Raw genomic sequence first — 6484 nt, forward strand, 5'->3', positions numbered from 1 at the left:
GTGCAACTTGTTTGGAAATAATGCTTATACTATAATCCCATGCTAGAAAAATGCTAAGGCTAAAAGTAATGCAGAACTGTATCATAAATATGGATAGAAACTACTGTTCAGATTAATGAGAACACAAGGATGGTCATGCAAATCATTCGACACTGTACCTCATGACATACTGGTCACCAAATGGGAGAAAAATGGATTTGATAGACAGACCATCCACTAGATAGGGAATTGGCTGGATGGCCACACTAAGGGAGTTGCAGTCAATGGCTCTGTCAGTGTACAGGTAGAGACCTGTGATGAATGACATTCCTCAGGGATCGGTGCTGAGACTGGTGTTACCTAACATCTTTGTGGGTGACATGGACAGTGGGATCAAGTACACTCTGAGCAAGTTTGCAGATGACATCAAGCTGAGTGGTGCAGAGGGAAGGCATGACATCCAGAAGGACCTGGACAGGCTGGAGAGGGGGGCCCATATCAACCCCATAAAATTCAGCAAGGCCACATGCAAGGTCCTGCACCTGGGTCAGGACAATTCCAAGCACAGGTACAGGTTGGGTGGAGAATGGCTTAAGGGCAGTTTTTAGGATTATGAGCCAGCATTGTGTACTTGCAGCCCTGAAGGCCAAGCATATCCTGGGTTGCATCAAGAGAAGCACGACAGGCAAGTCAAGGGAGGTGATTCTGCCCTACTACTCTGCTCTTGTGAGACCCCACCTGGAGTACTGAGACCTGTTCTGGGGCCCCCAACACAAGAAGAACATAGAGTTGTTGGAGCAGGTCCAGAGGAGGACCACAAAAATGATCAGGGGGCTGGAGCACCTCCTCTGTGAGGACAGGCTGAGAGAGCTGGGACTCTTCAGCCTAAAGAAGAGAAGGCTCCAAGGAGACCTTATAGCAGTCTTCCAGTAACTGAAGGGGCCTACAGGAAAGCTAGGGAGGGACTTTTTATAAGGACATGCAGTGACAGGACAAGGGGAAGTGGTTTTAAACTAGAAGAGGGTAGATTTAGACTAGTTATCAGGAAGAAATTCTTTACTCTGAGGATGGTGAGACACTGGAACATGTTACACAGGGAGGTTGCAGATGCCCCCTCCCTGGAGGCATTTGAGGTTGGTTGGAGCTTTGAGCAACCTGGTCTAGAGGGAGGTGTCCCTGCCTATAGCAGGAGGGTTGGAACTGGATGATCTTAAACATCCCTTCCAACCCAAACCATTCTACAGTATGATTCTATGTTTAGGAAGTTTTGTAGCCATAGAAATCTCATTAATCTGATTTTATTGTTTTCCTAATTTTACAAAATCCAAAAGCCTTCTATGCCAAATGAGACAGCATACTGTATATACATTAGTTATTCAATAGTTGCCATTAATAAGTAAAGATCAGTGTTTGTTCCTCTTTATATACAACAGCATTAATGGCTTAGTTCAGTACAAATGCAAGTAAATGGACTTTCCCACTTTTGATCTGAATTTTACAGTATTTATCAGTCCTTAAGTGTGCTATTCAGTGGTCTTTCTACTCTTCATTGTGTAATACAGACTTTCATACAATATTAAATGAAATACTTCCATCAGTATAGGAGAACATATTGATTAAACAGCTGTTTCATATCTGATATAAAGGAAATGATTAAACAGCAGCTATGATGCAAATATTTTATTTTTAATATCTGAATTTGAATTTGAATTGTAATCATTTCTTCTAATATGAAAGATATTTGTAATATTTAATTCTTCCTGGCTGGAAAGATGGAAACTGAATGTAATATATGTTTGATGATACAGATTTCTAAAAAAACAGGCATTGATCAAATTAAAATTCACAGAACTGACTGCCTATGCATGTCCTGCTTTTCTAATCTGTAAAAAAAAAACAGCAATACTCTTACTGAAAAATCCTTTTTGAAATTACTTTTATCCTACCAAAAAATAACTGCCTCTAAGAAAGAAGAGGGAAAAAACTTTCAAGGCTACATTTCTAAAGCTGAGAAATGTATTCTATTTCGTTCAAAAAGGCAAGAGAATAAAATAACCAAGTGCAAATAAGGGTAAAACTAATCTATTACTGCTGCATGTTTGCGTAGGTGACTAAGTCAAAGTCATCCCTCATTTTCATTAAAAGAAACAATGAAAACTCTTCCTGACAAATGAACTCTATTCTATTACAGTTATAGTTGTATTGATAACTTCTAATGTACTTCAGCTAAACAGCATACAAGTTATTCTTAAGTTAATTGTACAGACATTACTGAAGGAAAGTAAAAGATAACATCATGAATATATGACAGTCAAAGGTATTTAAAGAAAAAGTGGGATTCCAGGTTTATGGATGTATGGATGTATTCATATGGTTTATGAAACAACTAGATGGTGCTTGAGCATTCCATAACATCATTTAGTACCAAGTGAATATAAATCACAGAATCACAGAATCACAGAATTGTAGGGGTTGGAAGGGACCTCCAGAGATCATCGAGTCCAACCCCCCTGCCAAAGCAGGTTCCCTACAGTAGGTCGCACAGGTAGGCATCCAGGCAGGTCTTGAACATCTCCAGAGAAGGAGACTCCACCACCTCCCTGGGCAGCCTGTTCTAGTGCTCCGTCACCCTCACTGTAAAGAAGTTCATGCGCATGTTTGTGCGGAACTTCCTATGCTGCAGTTTCCAGCCGTTAAGCAGGTTAAATGACTGTTAAAAAAATTAATTTGCATGATACCAATGGTAATTCAGTTAAGGAACTAGAAAATAGTCTCTTAGAGTATCAGTCAACATATATTAATTAATATTTTTAGTCCAGTTTTACAAACTGGAGAAAATTTATTCTTTCTGTTCCCTGAATTTTACCTTAGCTTTGCTTCAGGTTTTACTTTATGCTTTCTGCTTACATACCTTTTTTTTTTTTTTTTTTTTTTTTTTGTAGGCCGTATTTTTACTTATTAAAAAAAAAAAACAGATCATAGCTGTTCAGAACTAGTTATTTACATCTGATATGTTTATATGGTGTTCGAAATGCATGCAGTACTAGTAGTAAATGAGCCACATTTGATTGTGCCTATCTCTAAGCTGGTTTCTAGTTCTAATCCTATGATACCCCTGAGAAATCAAGAGAAATTTTAGGTTTATCCAATGGAAGTGACCAACCTAAGTTTCACAGAGATACCAAACAGATGTCAGTAGAACATCTCATTCTGTGAGCATTATCATCTCATTAGGAGCTCTGAGAATTCTGTTCCATTAAACTGGGAACAGGCAGACTGGAGGTGTCTATAAAACATTATGCATCTCTACGTGTATGTTCACTGTGCTTAATCTTCACTCCTTCTAACAAGGTTTTCAATGAGGTTAATTGTGTTACAAGACTTTACCTCTAAGAGTTCTGTAACTGCAGCTGCAAGACAACCTCAGTGAGATCACTGAAAGCAGATATCTGCTACATTTTGAAAGCTCATTTTGGTATAGTTTTCTTCAGAATTTCTTCCTATCTATTGTTTTGAATCCTAAGTGCTTATTTGTCAAAAAGTGCTTTTATTGATGTTAAAGGTAGCATTTCTATCACTTTCAATAGAAGAAAATCCCAAGGAAGTGGTAGTATAACTAATACAATGAACCAGCTGGATGTTCTAGGCAATGATGTGTCCCCCTGACAACATCTCCTGCTAGATGTAACTGTGATGCCAGGTTACTGTTCTCTAAAACCCCATGAGAACTGTCTTCCAGTGGCTGAGCTCTGGCAATATAGATCATTACTGAAACCTAGGCAATCTCTCCCATCAGGAGGTGGAATGGCAGCCTGAAGCATAACAGATGTGTTAGTGACTGATCACTCACAGCTGCATGGTGCAGGCCAGTACTTTCTCCTTCCCATCATTTTTGGTATGCCTTAAAAACCTGGGGGTGATTTGGTTTTTTTTGGTTTTTTTTTTTTTGTTGTTTTTTTTTTGTTTTTTTTTTTGTTTTTTTGTTTTTTGTTTTTGTTTTGTTTTGTTTTTGTTTTGTTTTGTTTTTTTACTAGAGTAGTAGTCCTGAAACCTAGAAGTGGGTTTCCACAGTCTTTAAGCTATATTTCACAGTTAAAACATCATACTCTTTCAAACAGTGATGTCAAGGATAAAAAAAGATGTGGTTAGGAATAACAGAGACAACAGCACAACTATTACTTCATATCCCAGCAACACATTCTGTATGTTACATTGATTGACCAGGTTAAAGGTTTGTATTTATCATCTCAGAAGGTAAGTGGCAGAGTTTGAGATGCTGACTAAAAATATGTTTTGGAGGCAAATACTTTGGAGAATGGTAGAGAGAAAACAGAAAATGAGATAAGAATACAGGTTCAAATTCTGATATTTGAAGAAGCATGTTTATGTTGTGATAAACTGAAAAAAAAGAAGTATGTTCCTTTCACAGAGTTGTCTACTAAATATACACTTGTGCAGCATATCATACTGTTTTTTAAAAAAATGCATATTTTTAACTTGAGATTGGTGAGTTAAAAGGCATAGTCTTGGTGAATGTATGTACATGCTGAGCAATTTATTATGGTGACTACTTGACCTTCTTATACACAAGAGTACACTGGAATGAATGAGAAACTTTCTCAGTAGCATAGAAGTGATGACAGGTGATAATTTACTTGTCCTGTAGATTTACAGGAGTACAGACTTATAATTTACCAGCACACCTTGTTTCTAGTTATCAAACTCTAGGCAGTACACATATATTTTCTCTGTTCTTTTCCCCTTTTCCCTTTACTCAACATTGTTTCTCCCTGAACCCTGCAGGTAAAGACACTCTGGAAAATCTGTATACCTGAGTTTTTCTAGTTGCTCTTTTCCCACCAACTCTCACCCACTTTCCTTTGCTGCATACAAAGAACCTTCACCTCACTTCTGCACAAAGGCAAAATTGGAAAGTGGTAACAAGATTACTAGCAGAGCCTTTATTTGGTACATCTCAGTACATACTTCTTTGCCTGATAATATAATATGCAGAATTTGACTCTTATTTAGAAGAAATAAGCCTTCGTACTTGATCTGTAAAAACTCAGCCAGTTGTACCATCCAAAAATAGATAAATGTATATTACGGATGTCTGTTATCCCTAACTAGTTAATGTAATGGCAAATTTGGTTTTATGGGCAATAGCTCAAGAATACTATTTTAGAAAGTCACCACGATTGCTCTCTGCCATTCTGGGCATTGGAGTAGAACCAATAATCTGGTAGATGAAAGAGTGCAATGTTATAAGCTTGAATAAAACTCGCTACTTATCTTTTTGAATGGATTTTGTCAGCTGAGGAGTAGAGGAGATAATCACGCGTGATAGTCTTAAAGGTATCCAAGAACTGTGCAATGTCTTGTGCTAAAGACATCAGCAACTGACATAAAAACATTCACCAGGCTGTCTGTGAGCTCATCACTTGAATTAAAAAGTCACATCTTGCTGGGTTGACGGCTGATGGCCCCAGGCTATATAGGAGCCCAGGGGTGAGCAGGAGCAGCCAGGGATGGCAATGCCTCAAGGTCCTTAAATAAATAATTTGCTTTTTTACAAACTCATCAACACTTTAATCATAAGATGAAGCCCATAATTGACTTGTACTAATGGCACAGAGATAGCTAGGCAACTCCGAAGAAGTGTCGTACAAACCCTCTGAAGAAGTGACAGAGCAGATAAGTGTCTAGAGAGTTATATATTACACATATTTATTCCATTTTAAATTGTATTAGGAGCTGAGAAATAATTCTAAAGGAGTTGAATACATAAAACAAGACTGTATTCTCATAACTACAGAGTGTAGTGAACAAATAAAATATACAGTATTTTACAAGGTAATAAATATTTCACGTGTATTGTGTAAATGTGAAGATACTGTAAAAAGATGTCTGTTTTTGGCAAAATGTACCCAGCTATATTACTATCCATTAGATCAGCTTAAGGTTTTTTACGTGTATTTGCTTAATCATCTTTGCAATGCCTTTGTTTGTTTCCTAGCAGAAGCATAGGAAGCAATGAAAGCTAAATAATGTTAATAGGAGAGGATTAGGGATTACTCAACTTTAATCAGTTTGAGTGAGAAATCACAAGTTTATTAATAGAGTTAGACCTCTAGAGAGCCAATGGGTTTTTATGAGTCTAATTTTTTCTACTATGGTGCAGATAGAAAGAGTTTGGAATTCATAATGTTATAGTTTATCTGAGATGATGACTTACATGTAACTTGAGAGCACATTTTTCTGTTGCTCTCTTGTACAACATCAGTTTGTATTTCTATTGCTCTTCATACACATTTTAATTCAAGCATTTTAGTTGCAGCAGGACTGAGATATTTGTAACATTGCTTATTACTGTAAACATTAAAAGAGATAAAAACAAGCTAGCTGGTGAGGTAGTCATGGGCATTTGATGACAAATTCTGATATCAAGCTCAGTCCAAGATCAGAACTTCCCCTGCCTCACAATACAAAGTGGTAATAAAAACTC

This window comes from Lagopus muta, chromosome 3, assembly GCF_023343835.1.
Source record: "Lagopus muta isolate bLagMut1 chromosome 3, bLagMut1 primary, whole genome shotgun sequence".
Lineage (NCBI taxonomy): Eukaryota > Metazoa > Chordata > Aves > Galliformes > Phasianidae > Lagopus > Lagopus muta.